Raw genomic sequence first — 20,383 nt, 5'->3', positions numbered from 1 at the left:
CACCTAGTCCCTTGATTGGAATTTTTAAAAATCAGTCTTAGTAGTTTTTCTGAGTTAGTTGGGTGGACTTTCTGTTTTTTTCTTGGACAGAGCTGGACCTCAGCTTGTGATAATTGTTTTCTATTGTGTTTAATTCTTCCTACATGGACATATGGTCAAGCACCACTTAACAATATTTTGATTAATGGTGGACCACATATATGATGGTAGTCCCATAAGATTATAATGGAGCAGCCAGGCACAGTGGCTCATGCCTGTAATCCGAGCACTTTGGGAGGCTGAGAGGCAAGTGGATCACCTGAGGTCAGGAGTTTGAGACCAGCCTGGCCAACATGATGAAACCCTATCTCTACTAAAAATACAAAAATTACCCGGGCGTAGTGGTGAGCCTGTAATCCCAGCTACTCGGGAGGCTGAGGCAGGAGAGGCTGAGGCAAGAGAATCGCTTGAACCTGGGAGGCGGAGGTTGCCGTGAGCCGAGATTGCATCACTGCACTGCAGCCTGAGTGACGAGTGAAACTCCATCTCAAAAAAAAAAAAAAAAAAAAGATTATAATGGAGCTATTGCCATACCATCTAGGTGTGTGTAAGTATACTCTGCGATGTTTGCACAATGATGCAGTTGCCTAATCACACCTTCTCAGAATGAATCCTGTTGTCAAGTGACACATGACTTTATTTGATAATGAATACAAGACCATTTCATCTTTATCCCACATAGATACATTGAGATGCATTGATGTTCTCTAACTGAACGTGACTCATCCTGTTCTTTAATAGTTATTGACTGTTTCCGTAGTCACCTCTACTTTTTGATCATTCACTAGGTGTTGAAATCACTGTGCAGGCAGCACCCACTATGCAGTTCAGAACTTTATGTAGGCCTGTTTTGTACTGGGCTCCAGGTTCAGTGTTGGCAAATAAACGAAGTCCTTGTTCTCACAGAATGTGTATGGCCCTGGGTGCCAGGCACCACTCCATGCCTTAACCTACATTCATCTCATATTATATGTTTTTTCGTGTAGTCTTTTCTTCAATTCTATGGTATGCTACAGGTGAAGAAACTGAGGCCTAGATCACATAGCTTGTAAGTGATGGAATAGTGACCTAAATCCAAACATGTGCAACTCCAAAGCCCATGTATTTTTCCTCTACTCCATGCCCTGTCTGATGTAAGCAGGCTTCTAAGTTGCAAATACCAGGTGGCGTGGTATGCTTTGCAGCTATTCATTCAACATGTGTTTATCAAGAAGTGTCTGGCCAGGCACAGTAGCTCACACCCATAATCCTAGCACTTTGGGAGGCCAAGGTGAGAGGATCCCTTGAGCCCAGGAGTTTGAGACTAGCCTGGCAACATACCTAGACAACATAGTGAGACCCCATTTCTATTAAAAAAAAAATACAAAAATTAGCCAGGCTTGGTGGCACTGGCCTGTAGTCCCAATTACTTAGGAGGCTGAGGTGGGAGGATCACTTGCACCTAGGAGGCTGAAGATACAGTGAGTCAGGATCACACCACTGCACTTCAGCCTCGGCAACAGAGTGAGACCTTGTCTCAAAATATATATATATGTGTGTTTGTGGGTGTATATACACATGTACAACCCCCCACACATATATGTGTGTATATATATTTTTTAAATTTAAAAAAATGTTCTATGCTGGGCACTTAAAGTGACTTCCCCTGGGTCCCAGGTACTTTCTGAGCCTTAATTTCCTCTGTAAGATGGGGGTTGGATACCTTAGCTCACTTAGTTCTTGCAGCACCTATGATGTAGCTAAGGTACAAAAAAGGAAGAGGACAGGACCTAACCTCTTTTGGCTCTGTTTAAAAATGAATGAGGAACTGAATGAACTTCAGTTTGCATGTTGATGTAGCACTAGGGGACCTTTTTTTAGAGTATGTTTGGAAATGTTTATTTTTTCCTTTTGAAATAGCTTTTGTAGGTGTGGTAGTGGGACACAGAGGAGCAGTCACAGAGTGTGGTGCAAGTGACCACAAAGTCAAGGGTTCAACTTTGTTGACATGATGGAATTTTTTAGAGTAGCAGAATCCCAGGGCCTATGCTTTAAGGTACGGCTCCCTGGGGAACTTTGTTTAGAAATTAATCCTAAACTATCGAAGGGCTTACAAACTAGAAAATTTCTGCATATCTCAGGCCTTGAGAATTGCTAATGAATATTGTCTAAATGTCCCTTACAAGCTTGCTCCTCCACCTGGCCCTGTGGAACAGGTCTGTTGGGTTCAGGATCTGCTTTGGAACGGTGATGAAATTTTGAGCTGCTGAACCAGATGTGGAACTGCTTTGCTAACTGGTGTCTGCCCAGTTTAAGCCCTCTCCATCCCGCAGCTGTGAAAGGAAATCATGTTTCTTCCCAAGTGCTAACATTCCTGTGAGGCCTTACACTTTACCCAAGTCCTCCTGATACATTTGTCTTCCTAATAAGTGCTGTAATCTCGAGGCTGGATTTCCACCCCCGCCCCCCGCCCCCGGCAAGACAGAGTCTTGCTCTGTTGCCCAGGCTAGGGTGCAGTGGCGTGATATCGGCTCACTGCAACCTCCTCCTCCTGGGTTCAAGCGATTCTCCTGTCTCCTGTAATCCCAAGTAGCTGGGATTACAGATGCGTGCCACTACACCAGGCTAATTTTTGTATTTTTAGTAAAGACAGGGGTTCAACATGTTGGCCATGCTGGTCTTGAACTCCTGACCTCGTGATCCACCCACCTTGGCCTCCCAAAGTGCTGGAATTACAGGTGTGAGCCACCCCCGAGGCTTGATTTTTATGCCCATTTTCCATGGACATAGATGAAGGCACTGAGACAGAGAAATTAGATGATTTGCCAATGCTTCCTATGCTGATGAAGTGGAATGAACTTGGATTTTCTGATGTGGGATTCCATGTTCTTCGCTGTGCTATGAAAATGAGGTGGAAGATGCCCTGATTGAGGAAGCCTGTCTGTCTAGGAGCCCCTTCTCTGGTCAAAAGTTGTTTTTTAAAAATCCTTGCTGCATTTCAGCATGAATGAGTATCCACTGTGTTCACAGCACAGTGCTAGATGGTGTTAGGAATGAAATGGCCTCTGCTTTCAGGGAACTAATATGTAAACATACAGTCATAATACATGGGAAAATACAACAGAGGCTATGACAGAGGAGCAACTCTAAAGCTTTGGAGCCCTGAAGAAGGGAATTAGAAAGATCTTCACAAGGACTTTAGCATTTGGGCTGAGTTATGAAGGGTGAGTAAATAGGATTTTAGAAGGTAAAGGAGTGGGCATGGTGTTGATTTAGATAGAATTAGACAAAGTTGGGAATAATTTGGCATGCTCTAGGAATATGTGTCAGTACTGCATAGGACAGAGGTTCTCAAACTTGAATGTGTCTATGAACTTCCAGGGTATACCCCCAAAGATCTGAATCTGGAAGGTCTGGAATGTTGTCCAACAGGAACACCTAACTAGTGGAAGGGGCAGGATCAGAGAAGCCTTCTCAGGGATAAGCTGAGGTCTTAAAGGGGTGGAAGGAGAGAACAGCTGTGTTCCAGGCTGAGTGAACAGCCATTTTGAAGGGCTTGACCAGTGCTGGTGCTCGAGTGTCTGGGTTTTGTGTAGACCACACTCTTGATAACTGTGGTGTTTGTTATCTTCCTCAAACAGGGTTTTGGTCAGGTGCCTCCTTGCTTCAGTGTGTTCTTTATAAGTCGGGATTCTTGGTGATAAGCGGCAAAAACCACTTCTATCTAGCTTGAACAGAAAAGGATTTGTTAGAAGGGTGGTGCATGGAGTGACTAAAAAAGCTGGAGAGTCAATTTGGAAAATGGGCCAGAACCAAGGAGGCTCCTGCTTAGTACTCCTCTGCCTTCATGATCTGTATATTGTCTCTGCTTTCCTGGGTCATTCCCTCAAGGGTCACACTCCTTGTGGGAGCATGCACAAATCAGAGCTAACTGGCAGGAAACCTTCCCTCACTTGGGGACTGCCCAATGGGGATGCTCCAAAGGAAGATCAGGGTGCTAATGGGAGGGCCGGGTCTGATGATGGACAAATGGAACAGAAGTGGCAAATGCCCACCATGTATTCTGTGTCTCTCCTTGCCTCTGAAATAAAAGCAGTTTCTGCAGCCAAATGTATATGGTAGCATTAAGTCAGGCCTTTCACAATTTAACTATAGGCAGCTCCATCTCTCCATTTTGCACCGTGCTCTCTACTTCAGCAGCTTGCAGGACATTTCCTGATGCTGTGGTTTGCTCAAACTATTTTCTTTGCCTGGAATACCCTTCCCTCTCTCTAATTTATAAACCCTTTTCATCCTTTAAGCTCGGTTTTCACTGCCTGCCAGGATGGATCAGTCCTTTCTCTACTCTTTGACAGCCCTTTCTTTGTGAGGCACTTGTCTGTTCTTGCCCTTGTGGCAGTTTATGGAGTTGGTTAGGTTTCTCTGTCTTCTCTGTGAGCGTGGGAGGTGGGAAGAAAACCAATACTTTTCAGTCTTTGCTGTGTGCAGAGTTCCACATAAGGCACATAGGATCCTCCAGCTCCCAGCCCAGAGTACATGGCATATGCAAATTTGAGTGGATGTTTGCATTTTTGTTTGTTTTTTGTTTTTATTTTTGTTTTTGTTTGAGATGGAGTCTTGCTCTGTCGCCCAGGCTGAAGTGCAGTGGCGCAATCTCGGCTCACTGCAACCTCTGCCTCCTGGGTTCGCGCCATTTTCCTGCCTCCACCTCCCGAGTAGGTGGGACTATAGGCACTTGCCACTATGCCCGGCTAATTTTTTGTATTCTTTAGTAGAGAGGGGGTTTCACTGTGTTAGCCAGGATGGTCTCGATCCCCTGACCTCGTAATCCGCCCGCCTCAGCCTCCTAAAGTGCTAGGATTACAGGTGTGAGCCACGGCGCCCGGCCAGATGTTTGCATTTGTAGCGTGATTTGATAACCTGGTTTGCGAGTATTCTTTTTCTCCTTAGTTTTAGGGCGATTTGGGGGCATGGTAATGAATGGAAGGGTAAGATGGTGGGATGTTGGGGTCTTTCATTTTTGCCTGAATGGTTTAAGGACTGAAAAAGGTTGAGATCTCTTGCTTTGTAGACTCTGCCCCCAGGAGGAGGACACTTCAGGTGAAGTGACTTGTGCCTGATTTTGTTGGCAGTGGGTCATCTGTTGTGAAATGTGAGGGCCTCCTTTTGCAGAACAGGGTCATGCAGGATCAGTTCCTTGGAGTCTCACTCTGCATCTCGCTCAATTTTGTAGTCTCCTGCTAAAAGAGTGAAAGAGGGAACAGTGTGATGCCAGGGCAGCAGCAGGTGAAGAGCTGGGAAATACAGGAAAGACCTGGGATGACACATCCTTCTCTCTCTGAGCTTGGGGCATTCACTCTACTCGTTTGTGAATGAAGCACGTACTGAGCACCTGTCCAATGCCAGGCTCTCTTTGGTGATACCATATGATAATAGAAGCACAGCATCTGCATTATGTGGTAGCTAAGAGCTTGACTTTAAATCCCAACTCCACCACCTGCTGACTGGGTGACATTAGACAAGTTACTTAGCCTCTGAGTGCCTCATTGTCCTTACCTGTAAAATGGAGATGATAATGGCATCTACCTCAAAGTGTCATTGAGATTAAATGAAATTTATATAAAGTGTTTAATATAATTACTGACACATAGTAAAAGCTCAGTAAATGTTAATTCCTGTACTATTTTTTATTATTACTACTAATTTGCTCAATTTTTCTTTTTGATTGTTCTCAAAGTCTGTTTTTAAGAGCAGGCATTTAAAAATAATAAATGGGATAAGAGAGACAGCCTTTCAAACATTGGATGACAAGAATCTTGTGTCTCTATTTTAGCATTAGGCAAGGATTGGAGTCCTTGGCTGCAGCAGAGGGTGGGGTTCTTGCATGGGTGGGGACTCTGGTTGATTGCCTCATTGTAGAGCCTAACCGCTGGGAGGTGGGGCAACCCCAGTGAGAAACTCCTAGGAGGAAGCACCTCCCTGTGGTGGTTGGGGCAACTTCTGTAGCAGGGCTGCAGCCCTGTGAAAAGAGCACAGGGCTTAGAGGAGGGAATAAGTCTCCTCTCTCTGTCTGCTACTCACTCCCCCACCTACCTGAGATGGTGTGCAGGTCACCCCCTCTTTGGACTTGGACTTTTCTTTCTGTGTAGAAACCACGACCAACACCGCTTTTCAAGCACTTAGTGCCAGGCACTATCTGTCCCAGGTGATTTACATACGTTAACTCACTTAAAACAGCGCTTGAAACGGCTACCTCACAGGGTGATTTTGAAGATTATTTAACACAGTGTGTGAAAGTAAAGGTGTTAAAAGGAAAAATGAGGGGAGCCACAGTGTTAATGAAATAATTTTCCAGTAAAAAAAAAAAAATCATGTTTAAACTTTGTATATAAATATATACATATACACACATACACTGAAGTAAATAGCACTGAAAAACAGCAACAACAGCTTTTTAAGCAACATTCCAACAGGTTCCTCTTGTACCATGTATCCCTTTCTATCTGAACACTTTGCATGCAGTCCTGGCAGATTTTTAATTAATTAATTTATTTATTTTTATTTTTTGGAGATGGAGTTTCACTCTGTCGCCCAGGCTGGAGTGCAATGGCACGATCTCAGCTACTGCAACCTCCGCCTCCCAGATTCAAGCGATTCTCCTGCCTCAGCTTCCGAAGTAGCTGGGAAACAGGTGCTTGCTGCCACGCCCAGCTAATTTTTGTATTTTTTTCACCATGTTAACAGGCCAGGCTGGTCTTGAACTCCTGACCTCAGGTGATCCTCTCGCCTCAGCCTCCCAAAGTGCTGGGATTGCAGGTGTGAGCCACCGCGCCCACCCCAACAGATGTTTTTGCAGAGGGTTTCTTACCATAACATGTGCCTCTTGAAGGCATTTATTTTTGTATCTGGCACTTAATAGGATCTCAGTTAATGTTTCTTGAATGCGTGTCTTAAGGGATGTGTCTTTTATTAATTTACTTAAAAAGAGGGAGCTTATTCTAGAAAAGAGCATCTTGTCAAGGCATATGGTCTCATTTGAAGAATAATTTAATAATTTGGATAGGAAGGTATGCTTGTAAAATACAGCCAGGCAAAAATATCTCTTCCTCATTCTCCTTGATGCGTCTGTTACATACATGTTCACCCTGAGATTGAAAGTAATGAGATGGGCTGGGCGCAGTGGCTAAAGCCTGTAATCCCAGCACTTTGGGGGGTGGAGGCGGGTGGATCATGAGGTCAGGAGATCGAGACCACCCTGGCTAACATGGTGAAACCCCATCTCTACTAAAAAAAATACAAAAACTTAGCCGGGTGTAGTGGCACATGTCTCTGTAGTCCCAGGTACTTGGGAGACTGAGGCAGGAGAATCGCCTTAACCCGGGAGATGGAGTTTGCAGTGAGCCGAGATCACGCCACTGTACTCCAGCCTGGGCAACAGAGTGAGGCTCCGTCTCAAAAAAAAAAAAAAGTAACGAGATGGGGCCGGGCGCCTTGGCTCCTGCCTTGTAATCCCAGCACTTTGGGAGGCCGAGGCAGGTGGATTATGAGGGCAGGAGATCAAGACCATCCTGGCTAACATGGTGAAATCCCGTCTCTACAAAAAATACCAAAAATTAGCCAGGTGCGGTGGTGGGCGCCTGTAGTCCCAGCTACTCAGGAGGGTGAGGCAGGAGGATCACTTCAGAACCTGGGAGGTGGAGGTTGCAGTGAGCTGAGATGGCGCCACTGCACTCCAGCCTGGCGACAGAGCAAGACTCCCTCTCAAAACAAAAAAAAGTAATGAGATAATTACAAGTACCCCTCCATAGAGCCCCAAATCTCCTTTTTTGTTATTCTAAGTCTGTCTTACGTGTTGTGATGAGCATAAATGTAAAATCCAAGAAATGTTTGTTTTGTAAAGGGAGAAAAGTGTGGGTAGAGGAGAGACTCAGACAAACCTAAATATAGATATAAATTCAAATCTCAGTTCACCCACTTTGTAGCTTATGTAGGGGGCTTTGGCAAATTATCTAATTTCTTTGAATCTTAGATTCCTCACTTCTTTCTTTTCTTTCTTTTTATTTTTATTTTATTATTATTATTTTTTTTTGATAGCCTCTGTCCCCTGGACTGGAGTGCAGTGGTGACAACTTGGTTCACTGTAGCCTCTGCCTCCAGGGTTCAAGCGATCCTCCTGCCTCAGCCTCCCGAGTAGCTGGGATTTACAGGTACCCGCCACCATGCCCAGCTAATTTTTGTGTTTTTGGTAGAGATGGGATTTCACCATGTTGACCAGGCTGGTCTCTAACTCCTGACCTCAAGTGATCCGCCTGCCTTGGCCTCTCGAAGTGCTGGGATTACAGGCATGAGCCACCGGGCCCGGCCAGTTTCCTCACTTTTAAAATATAATAATAATATTGGTTTCAGGGTTGATATAATGTACTAAGTGGGTATCAGTGGTAGCTACTTTTATGTTGTCCTCATAAAGGACATGAATTAATTTAATTTCAGTAATACTACCTTCTATACATTTAAATAAAATATAAATATGCTTTCTACCCAGAAAATAAGTTTATTAGCTTTGTCACTTTGTTGGTTTTGTTCTTAAATATCAATAGTGTGACCATTGGCTTTTATTCAAAGGTTTAATTGGAATCTAACTTGGGGATTTACCCCCCGCTTTTTTTTTTTTTTTTTTTTTGAGACAGAGTCTTGCTCTGTTGCCCAGGCTGGAGTGCAGTGGCACAATCTCGGCTCATGCAAGCTCTGCCTCCCGGGTTCATGTCCTTCTCCTGCCTCAGTCTCCCAAGTATCTGAGACTGCAGGTGCCGTCATCATGCCCAGCTAATTTTTTTGTATTTTTAGTAGAGATGGAGTTTCACCTTGTTAGCCAGGATGGTCTCGATCTCCTGACCTCATGATCCGCCTGCCTCGGCCTCCCAAAGTGCAGGGATTACAGGCATGAGCAACCGTGCCTGGCCAACCCTTTTTAGATTTGTATTTAAAAAAAAGAAAAGCAAACTATGGAAAGTCGGCATGGTCTGGGCTGCTTGGGAGCCTGAGGCAGGAAGATCACTTGACTCCAGGCATTTGAGACTATCCTGGGCAACATAGTAAAGCCCTGCTTCTTTTAGTTTTTTGTTTTTGTTTTTTTTTTTTTGAGACGACGTCTCGCTCTTGTCGCCCAGTCTGCAGTGCAATGGTGCATACTTGGCTCACTGCAACCTCCGCCTCCTGGGTTCAAGCGATTCTCCGGCCTCAGCCTTCCAAGTAGCTGGGATTACAGGTGTGTACCACCACGCCGAGCTAATTTTTTGTATTTTAAGTAGAGACAGGGTTTCACCATGTTGGCCAGGCTGGTCTTGAACTCCTGAGCTCAGGTGATCCACGCGCCTTGGCCTCCCAAAGTGCTGGGATTACAGGCATGAGCCACTGTACCCAGCCAATGAGGCCCTGCTTCTAAAGATACTTAAAAAAAAAAAAAAAAAAAAAGCAAAACTATGGGGGCCTGACCTGGGAGGGAGAAAAAAAAAAGGAAAAAAAGTGAAATAATTAAATACATTTTATTATGTGCTTGATGTATTTCTGTGCATTGATATATATCCATCGGTTTGGACTATTCCCATATTTACAATTAAGTAACTGAGTCTCAAGGAAATTAATTAATTTTTCAAAGATAGCACGGTGATTACATTACTGACGTCACAGCCACTTCTCTTTGAATTTTATTGTGAAATCTCCATTCAGTTTGGCCTTGCAAAACAGTCCTTGGTTTAGCTTTTTGACATCTTGCTTTTCTCCTTAAATCTGATCCCTTGTCACCCTTTTTTAATTTTTTTGTTTTTTCCTCTCCTGACTTTCGTCTGAAACCCCGAACCCTGCAGGCCATGGGAGATGACCTGTTTCCCAGTTTTAGTCACTTTTTGGGCCATATTTATAACCAAAACTCTTATTTAACCAGTTTTCAGAAAATTCTCAGCTTCTTCATCAATTGAAGTTATCTGACTTTTTATTCCAGCCATTCTGATATTCTCAGAATGATTTTTTTTTTTTTTTGGAGATGGAGTTTTACTCTTTTTGCCTAGGCTGGAATGCAGTGGCATGGTCTCAGCTCATTGCAACTTCCACCTCCTGGGTTCAAGTGATTCTTCTGCCTCAGCCTCCCGAGTAGCTGGGATTACAGGCATGTGCCACCATGCCCAGCTAATTTTTGTATTTTTAGTAGAGATGGGGTTTCACCATGTTGGCCAGGCTAGTTTCAAACTCCTGACCTCAGGTGATGTATCTGCCTTGGTCTCCCAAAGTGCTGGAATTACAGGTGTGAGCCACTGCACCTGGCCAGTGGTTCTTAATTAGTTCATGATATTATGGGGTTCTAGGCAGGACAGCAGCCTCTGCCTCCTCTACCCTATATAAACCAGAATGAGCAACTGCTGGGCTGGAGGAGCTCTTCTTAGAGCGTTGTTGGACAACTTGCTATGGGTTCTCCTTCATTTTTAATACGGAGAATGGCCAAGTTCACTACCATGAGTTGTAGGGCCCTTTGTGCTTTGGCCCCTAACAACCTGCCCAGTATGGTGCCCTACCCATCACCCATTCTCTTCAGCAGCCTACCATGCAGCTTCATGTCTCCCTGCCTTGGCTCATGAGATTCCCTGGCCTAGACTGTACTTTGCATCCTGATCAGCCTTCAATCCAACTCCGTCAGGGAACTGTTGACCTGCTGGAGTCTGTGATTTTGTCATGTTCCCTGTGTCCTCTTTGGTGTCTTGTAGATGCACATCTCTGCTGTGACAGCCTTCACAAACCATGCTGTGATCCTTTCACTAACTCTTGAGGTCAAGGACTAATTTATTATCTCTGTGCCTGGTACACAGTGGATGCTTAACCCATTGAAATCCTTCTGTATTTACATACTTACCTCCCTAAAAGTGAAAGCTTTGCAGAAATTACATAGATTTGCCCAGATTTTCCAGGCTAGTCTAACTTTTAAAAATATCTTACTCCATTATGAGGTGAAATATCCCTTCTAGTTCTGAAAGCATGATCAACATTTTTATAGGTTGCATGAAAGTTGCTATTGAGAACGTTTCAGTGAGTCAGTGCCAGTGCCAGTTTTTTTTTTTTTTTTTTTTTTGGTTGTTGTTGGATTTGTGTGTGTGTTTTTTTTTAGATGGAGTTTCACTCTTGCCACCCAGGCTAGAGTGCAGTGACGCGATCTCGACTCACTGCAACCTCTGCCTCCCAGGTTCAAGCAATTCTCCTGCCTCAGCCTCTGGAGTACAGCTGGGATTACAGTCACCCACCACCACACCCAGCTAATTTTTATATTTCTAGTAGAGATGGGGTTTCACCATGTTGGCCAGGCTGATCTCCAACTCCTGACCTCAGGTGATCCACCTGCCTCGGCCTCCCAAAGTGCTGAGATTACAGGGGTAAGCCACCATGCCTGGCCTGGTTTTTGTTTTTTAATACCAGTATGCTTGGTGCTTGAAGCGGTACAGGGAAAGGAAGATTTTCTTCATGCACTTGTAGAACACAAGACATAAGAAAAACATCTTTAAAATTTATTTATTTAGAGTCCGGGTGGGGGGTGGCTTATGCCTAAAATCCCAGCACTTTGGGAGGCTGAGGCAGGCAGATCACTTGAGGCCAGGAGTTCAAGACCAGCCTGGCCAAAATGGTGAAACCCCGTCTCTACTAAAAATACAAAAATTAGCTGGGTTTGGTGGTACGTGCCTGTAATCCCAGCTATTCAGGAGCCTGAGGCTTGAGAATCACTTGAACCTGGGAGGCAGAGGCAGAGGTGGAGGCGGTGGCGGAGGCGGAGCCAGAGGCTGCAATGAGCCAAGATCACACCACTGCACTCCAGCCTGGGCAACAGAGTGAGACGGTCTCAAAAAATAAATAAAATAAAATTTATTTATTTAGTGACCGGGTCTTGCTTTGTTGCCTAGGCTGACCTTGAATTCCTAGGTTCAAGCGATCCTTCCACCTTAGCCTCCCTTGTAGCTGGACCAACAGGCATGTGCAGCATTTTTTTTAAAAAAACACTATATGTAATATAGCAAAGTAAAGTTTTTTAAAAGTTAAAAACATACTGTTATACTAAAACGTCATGAGCACATATCAGAGAGTTATGAACATTGTTAACAAAGATAACAGGATGACAAATGGATCAAAGGAGATTGCAAGAAGCTGATATTTACGTAGTAGAAAAAAGAATGCAGGAATAAGATTGCAAATTTAAATGCAAAACTAGGGCCAGTTTCGGTGGTTCACGCCTGTAGTCCCAGCGTTTTGGGAGACTGAGGCAAGTGGATCACCTGAGGTCAGGAGCTGAAGACCAGCTTCGTCTACTAAAGTTTTAGTAAACTTTGTCTACTAAAAATACAAAAATTAGCTGGGTGTGGTGGTGGGCATCTGTAGTACCAGCTACTCAGGAGGCTGAGGCAGGAGAATTGAAACTGGGAAGTGGAGGTTGCAGTGAGCCAAGATTGTGCCACTGCACTCCAGCCTGGGCGACAGAACGAGACTCTGCCTCAAAAAAAAAAGCAAAACTAGTTAATGTCCTACAGTGCAATGAAAACAAAAGCTTAAAGGTTATCTTTTCTACCAAACAGAAATCATTGTAACGTAACAATTTTCTGCAGACTAACATCTAACTTTACAGAATGGGAGCCCTAATCAGTAGTAAATAGAAAGTCAAACAAGGTGATGATTCCGTAGAGCATCAGATAACCTTTAGGCAGGCATCATAGACAGTATTCTAGTATAACTTTTTTTTTTTTTTTTTTTGAGTCAGAGATCTTGCTCTGTTTTTCCAAGCTTGAGTACAGTGGTACAATCATGGTTCACTGCAGCCTTGAACTCTGGCCTCAAGTGATCTCCCATCTCAGCCTACCAAGTAGCTGGGACTATAAGCTTGTGTCACCAGGCCCGACCAAGTTTTTTTATTTTTTAGAGAGATAGGGTCTCCTATTTTGTCCAGGCTGGGATGCAATAGCATGATGATGGCTCACTGCAGCCTTAAATTCCTGGCCTTAAGTGATCCTCCTGCCTTAGTCTCCCGAGTAACTGGAATTTTAGTATAACTTTAAAGAGGCATAGAACTTTTTTTTGGTCTTATTTCCAAGTTTTAGTTACTTTTTCTTTCTTGTTTTCTTGAGATATGGTCTTGCTGTGTCACCCAGGCTGGAGTACACTGACACAAACTCTGCTGACTGCAGTCTCCACCTCCCAGGCTTAAGCAATCCTCCCACCTCAGCCTCCCGAGTAGCTGGGCCTACAGGTGCGTGTCACCATGCCCCGCTAAAGTTTGTATTTTTTGTAGGGATGGGTTCTCGCTATGTTGCCCAGGCTGGTCTCAAACTCCTGAACTTGAGAGATCTAGCCACCTCAGCCTCTCAAAGTGCTGGGGTTACAGGCATGTGCCACCACACCTGGCCAATAATTTTCTTTAACAAAATGAATCACAATTGAGTTCAAGAACTAAAAGATAGCTAGATCATCTGAGGTGTAAAAGAGTCCTTGGTGAAAGCAATTTTTAGTTTTGAAGTAGAATTGTGAAATTCAGACTTTGGAGAAAGGAAGAGGGTGGTTAGTCACAAGTAGAAAAGAGGAGGCATGGCACTTACATTCAAAGAAAAATTGCCATACCCCACCCCTCAAAGGCATGTGCAGAAAAGGGAGTGAGTACTTGTCCAGGGTGGATGATGAACTAAAGTGGGTGAAAATCCTTGAAACAGAGGGAGCAATTCATAGGAAGCTTGGAAACTTGTGTTTAAGAATTTGATTTAATTTAAGGGCTGGGCACAGTGGCTCACGCCTGTAATCCCAGCACTTTGGGAGGCCGAGGCGGGTGGATCACCTAAGGTCAGGAGTTCAAGACCAGCCTGGCCAACACGGCGAAACCCCATTTCTACTAAAAATACAAAAATTAGCTGGGCATGGTGGCAGGCACCTGTAATCCCAGCTACTTGGGAGGCTGAGACAGGAGAGTTGCTTGAACCTGGGAGAGAGAGGTTGCAGTGAGCCGAGATCACACCACTGCACTCCAACCTGGGCGACAGAGCAAGACTCTGTCTCAAAAAAACAGAATTTTCTTTGATTTAAAAGATTGTTGGATGAACAAGATATTCAAAGAAGATGTTCGTCACTGGGTAGGAGGCTATGGTTGAAATTAAGGCAGAGTGTGGAAGTGGAGTGAAGAGGTAAGTCCATGATGCTAAGGAAGGAGACCTGAGTGAACTTAAGGCAGGAGGAAAAAGAAAGAGCAATGGAAAGTGGAGCTGCGGATCCCTCTCCTGTTCAGACTGTAAGAGCTGGCTCAGGTCCCCTGCTACAATAGGCCAGAAAAGCCTGGACTTCCACTGCTTTTTCCTGCAGAGCTGAGTCCCTCCGGGGCTGCCATGAGAGGCGGCCAGAGAGAGCACTAGACAGGGAAGACCATTTGAGAATTCCTTTGGGTTTCCTTTGTGATTCCTTTTTCTTCTCATTCTGAATTGTTTTATTTTATTATGTAATATTTGGTATATGCGAAGGAATATATGACACCTTTGTGTATGTTACGAAACACAAGCATTTGAGAATCCGCACCTCTCCACCCAATTTTTCTTTGTGGTTTCTTTGCCAGTAAAAGAGTTCACTCATCCGTTGCTTAAAATATAGGATGCTTGAGTCACCAGCTTGCCATCCTGTGTCATTCAACACCTCCTCCTCCAGACTCTTCCCAGGAAGGTGACCCAGAACCCCCTTGAAATACATGATACCATCTCTGTGCTCTGATGTGCCCCCTGGTGTTTGAGTGGAGTGGTTTTTAGACAGCAGTTTGCCTGTTAAAACCTTCCCTTTGTGGCCAGGCGTGGTGGCTCAAGCTTATAATCCCAGCACTTTGGGAGGCTGAGACGGGCGGATCACGAGGTCAGGAGATCGAGACCATCCTGGCTAACATGGTGAAACCCCGTCTCTACTAAAAATGCAAAAAAAAAAAAAAAAAAAAAAAAAAAAATTAGCTGGGTGTGGTGGTGGGCACCTGTAGTCCCAGCTACTCAGGAGTATGAGGCAGAAGAATGGCATGAACCTGGGAGGCGGAGCTTGCAGTGAGCCGAGAACGCGCCAGTGCACTCCAGCCTGGGCGACAGACTGTCTCAACAACAACAAAAAAACTTTCCCTTTGTTCCCTATATTATTGCTTGCATTTTAGGGCTTCTCAATTGAAGGATGTGGTTGAAAGAGCCCAGTTCCTCAACTGCTCCTCTGGGTGACTAGAGTGCGGGTAACTGATGTTTTAGGTCCTGGAGAAAGCAGTGGTGATCACAAATAGCAGAATGGTGGAGAAATGGTTGTCTCACTTTTACCTTCAGGTTTGATACCAGTCTACATTTGGTTTTTTAAATAATTATTAGAAAAAAACATTGTGGATGGGGAGATAGGATCATTATGATGAAAGAGTTATATACGTTCAATCAGGATATTCTTGGGAATTAGATTTTGCATTTACCTCCCTCACTGGTGTGGTCCATGTCATTTTCAGCGGCCTGCACACATCACACCGTGATTATTTCTATGTTCTTGTGCTTGTTGGGCAGCTCTAATATGAAAGATAAAATGAACAAAAAGTACAAATGAAGAAAGTTTAGGTGAATATTCCTGTAATCTTGAAGGTGAGTTTTTCTTAAGTGTTACACAGAAGCCATGTAATTTCACTCTACAATGTAAAATTGGTGTATAGTCAGTTCTGCTATAGTTCATCATGTGCATTTCTAAAAGTCATGCTATGCGAAATCATGCAATAAAAAACACAGGGAGTGGGCATGTTGGCTCATGCTTGTAATCAGGAGGCTAAGGTGGGAGGATCTCATGAGGCAGGGAGTTCATGACGAGCCTGGGCAACAAAGCAGACCCAGTCTCTCTTACAAATAAAAAATAAAAATTATCTGGACATGGTGGTGTGTGCTTGTACTCCCGGCTACCCAAGAGGCTACATTGGAGGATATCTTAAGCCCAGGAGGTAGAGGCCACAGTGAGCTATGATCACATCACTATACTCCAGCCTGGGTGACAGTGTAAGACTCTGTCTCTAAAACAAAAACCCAGAACTTACTGGGAAATGGGGGGTTATAGATCACAACAATAAAAATTCTCATAGGTGACCAAAAAAGGGAAAGATTTATTTTTTAAAAAAGATGGGGACCTAATAAAACAGTCACACAGTCTTATAGACCAGAAAAACTAAGAAATATATAAATATCACAATGAAAAGGCACTTTGGCTTGAAAAACACCTGAGGTTTGCTTGAGGGAGGTAAGTGTCATTAGGTTACAGCTTGAGAGTTATCAGGAAGTGGTGGAAGGAGGGCTGTCTGAAGTCCAATGGAAAGTTCTGACATCAATGTGATGGATGTGATTCATAACACATGCAGTGACCTGATGAAGCTGGTAGATGTTTAAGGTGCCTGTGTATGTGTGTGCACATTTTGTGCATTCCTGCATGGCTCGTTTCAGCTGAATATGGTTTTCCGCATTTCCTAGTGTTTCTCTCATACATAAGCAAATGCAAATTTTATGTTATGCTCAGATTGTTGCTGGATATATCTGATGCATTTGAACAAATGCCCATTTTCGAAGTAAGAGTTAAAGCAAAAGTGTCAAAAAAAAAAAAACCCACTATGAATAATGTGTACTAGCTAATACTAAGTGCCAGGCATGGTGCCATAGATTCCACATGAGTTATCTCATCAATCCGTGAGTTAGCTGTAATTGTTAGCCACAACGTACAGTTGAGAAAAACTGCAGCTCGAAGAGGTAAAACTTGCCGCAGGTTCCAAGGCTAGGACATGGTGGTTCTTAATTGCTATGTCATTCTTTCTTCCTGAACATATTAAAAGAGAAATAACAAAGTGGGGGAAATACTTGCAGACATTTAAGAAAGAACAAATATCCAAAATATCTGGAAGTTTTTAAAATCAGTAAAAAAAAAAAAAAAAAAAAAAGCCTAATGGAAAAAATGAACAAAGATCTAGAGCAGGCAGTTTACAAAGGAAGAAATACAAATGCTCAATAAAATTGGGACTTAAAAAAAAAAAGACTTTCAGCCTCAGTTAGTACTCAGTCATGCAAGACAAAACAATTCCATGTCGGTTTTTTCCACTATGAGATTGACAGAAATGGCTGTGAGGAAACACTAGCAGGAACATAGATTTTTGAAACCTTTCCAAAGCATGTATACTGGTCCTTTGACCCAGCCATCTAACTTCTAGGAATTTATCCCAAGAAAATAGAGAACTGGGGGAAAAAAGGAGTTGTTAATAATGCCGAATAACTGGGTGGGTGTGGTGGCACACACCTGTAATCCCAACACTCTGGGAGGCCAAGTCAAGAGGATCGCTTGAGCCCAGGAGTTTGAGACCAGCTTAGACAACATAGGGAGACTCTGCCTCCACAAAAAAAAAAAGATTTCTTTAAAGTTAGCCAGGTTTGGTGATGCATGCTTGTAGTCCCAGCTACTCAGGAGTCTGAGGTAGGAGGATTGCTTAAGCACAGGAGGTAGAGGCTGCAGTGAGCCACAATCACACCACTGCCTTCCAGCCTGGGCAAGAGAGCAAGATCCTGTCTCAAAAAAATAAAAAAAAAAAAGATAATGCTGAAAAATTGAAAGGAATTTTTCATGATTGAGTAAGTTAAACAAATTTTCATCATTGAGTAAGTTAAACAAATTGTAATACACTGGTACAGTACACTGGCACACAACATGATACTGTGGGACTCTGAAAAGGATGATGTTATGTCTGTAATGGTTGACACTGAATGTTCTTCATATTTTATTAAGAAAAGGGAACAGGGTGCAAAGTAGCATGTTCAGTGTGATCTCATTTTTGTAAAACTGTTTGCATACATGTGCATGCTTAAGTGTGCAAGCAAGCCTTGTAGAGGAAGAAGTCTGGAAGGGCACACGTTAAAACATTGATAGCCGGGCATGGTGGCTCACGCTTGTAATCTCAGCACTTTGGGAGGCTGGTGCGGGAGGATCACGAGGTCAGGAGATTGAGACCATCCTGGTTAATGCGGTGAAACCCCGTCTTTACTAAAAATACAAAAAATTAGCTGGGCATAGTGGTGGGCGCCTGTAGTCCCATCTACTCGGGAGGTTGAGGCAGAAAGGCGTGAACCCGGGAGGCGGAGCTTGCAGTGAGCCAAGATTGTGCCACTGCACTCCAGCCTGGGTGACAGAGTGAGACTCTGTCTCAAAAAAAAAAAACACTGACAGTGGGCCAGGTGCAGTGGCTCACGCCTGTAATCCCAGCACTTTGGGAGGCCAAAGCAGGCGGATCACAAGGTCAGTAGATCGAGACAAGCCTATCCAACGTGGTGAAACCCCCTCTACTAAAAATACAAAAATTAGCTGGGCATGGTGGCACGTGCCTGTAATCCCAGCTACTCAGGAGGCTGAGGCAGGAGAATTGCTTGAACCTGGTTGGTGGAGGTTATGGTGAGCCGAGATCACGCCACTGCACTCCAGCCTGGGCGACTGAGCAAGTCTCCATTTAAAAAAAAAAAAAAAAATTGACAATGGATGACTCAAGAGTAGTGGAACTGCTGGATGATTTTTATTTTTGTTCTTTTCATTTATATGCTTTCTAAATTTTTCTTTAGTGAATATATTACTTCTATGATTTTAACAAATTATTAAAAACAGGGCCAGGTGTGGTGGCTCATGCCTGTAATCCTAGCACTTTGAGAGGCCGAGGTGGGCAGCTCACCTGAGGTCAGGAGTTCGAGACCAGCCTCGCCAACATGGTGAAACCCTGTCTCTACTAAAAATACAGTAATTAGCAGGGTGTGGTGGTATGTGCCTATAGTCCCAGCTACTTGGGAGGCTGAGGCAGGAGAATCACTGGAACCCAGGAGGCGGAGGTTGCAGTGAGCTGAGATCACACCACTGCATGCCTGGGTGACAGAGTGAGACTTTGTCTCAAAAAAATATATATATATAAAAATTATCTAACACAAGGTGCATAATAAATACAAAATATAAGAATAAATGACCTTTGTAAACTAGGTTTCCCAGCCCCTCAAGCCACAAGCTCCATAAAGTACATGTGAACTCGGGGTCTCTTTGTGAGTCATGGGTCTGCTTGCAATGCACGAATGATAACAGGAACCTCTAATTTTGGTTACTTGCTTTTAGAGACCAGAACCCAGATACAGTTTCCGGGGGCCTCACCTACTTTGTTAAGCAACTTAGCTATGAGTTTACCAAGCAGCTAAAAACAGGAGCAGGGGAGTGAGATGAGCTTGAGTGTGCCAGCCTAGCTCCTGGGAGGCCTGTCTCTGGCCCTGGGCTCTGTGGGCTGCCGCAGGAACTGGAGCTTCATTTTCAAAGCTCCATAAAGCTTGTGCCTTCTCCCAGGCCTCCCTTTTCTGAGTTTCATGGCTCTCTGTGGAAATGAGAGCCTGTGTAATCGAAGAATGTGAATGATCAGAGCAGAGAACAGTGAGGAGCCATTAGGATGTTCCCATGGGGTGTAGCTCAGAGTTACAAAGCACAACTGCACCCTGGTTCTCCAGGCCTCCTCTTTTCTGGCACTGCAGACTAGATGGGGTCCTGGAGAGGCTCTGCATGCCCTGCTGGAGCTTCCTATCACTCCTTTCTGCAGATGCTCATATTAACAGCCCCTCTGTGCCACTCAGCCCTGTACCCAGCTGCCTGGCTGACTGGAGATGGCTCCGTTGGAGCTTTTTGTGTGTGGGTTGAAAGGGATTTTTTTTTTTTTAATTTAAGCAGTCTCATTCCATCTGCCTACACACTCTCACGCTTCGTGAACTAAGCTTTGTGACCTTTGTAGGTTACTTCACCACAGCAGCCCATATCTTCCCCACAAAAGGGTTTCAAGAGTACTTGACAAAATGAGATCAGTGCGCCCACGTGCGTGTGTAGTGGGTGCTCTGGAAGTACCACTAATAGGGACCTGCATAAGGGTCTGCCCTTCACCAAGCACTTTGGATAAATTATCTTATTAATCCTCAGAGCAAAGAGGCCAAGTGTGTATTTTTAAAGCAGCCTTTTGTAGTGAGGAAACCAAGGTGTAGAGAGAAGTAACTTGTCCACACTCACACCACTGATTAGGTGGGCCTCCAGACACTCACACCTAGGCCTGACTACCACCAAAGCCTGTGTGCATCTATGAGACCATCCTGGCCTTCTGCCCTCCTTAGCTTTCCACGGATGGAAACTGTCGGCCAGTGAGTGATGTTTTTCTGGCTCTTTGTTGCAGCCCTCTGTGTTGATTTCTTAGACAGTTGAGATTTTGGGGGAATTCTAAAAGGTTCAACAAATTCTTAGATTTCTCTCGATCATTTTCTTAAAGCATTTTATAATCTTGTAC

The 20,383-nt window shown here is 44.1% G+C and overlaps 1 protein-coding gene across 1 annotated transcript in view; it reads left to right on the top strand.

The window, feature by feature from the left end:
* SREBF2 (sterol regulatory element binding transcription factor 2) overlaps positions 1-20,383 on the top strand; it is a 74,970-nt gene that overhangs the window by 11,378 nt on the left and 43,209 nt on the right. The gene's annotated exons all lie outside the window — the stretch shown is intronic.

Source organism: Chlorocebus sabaeus, chromosome 19, assembly GCF_047675955.1.
Source record: "Chlorocebus sabaeus isolate Y175 chromosome 19, mChlSab1.0.hap1, whole genome shotgun sequence".
Taxonomy (NCBI): domain Eukaryota; kingdom Metazoa; phylum Chordata; class Mammalia; order Primates; family Cercopithecidae; genus Chlorocebus; species Chlorocebus sabaeus.
The sequence above is the reverse complement of the archived record's forward strand: the minus strand, read 5'-3'. Positions and strand labels throughout refer to the sequence as shown.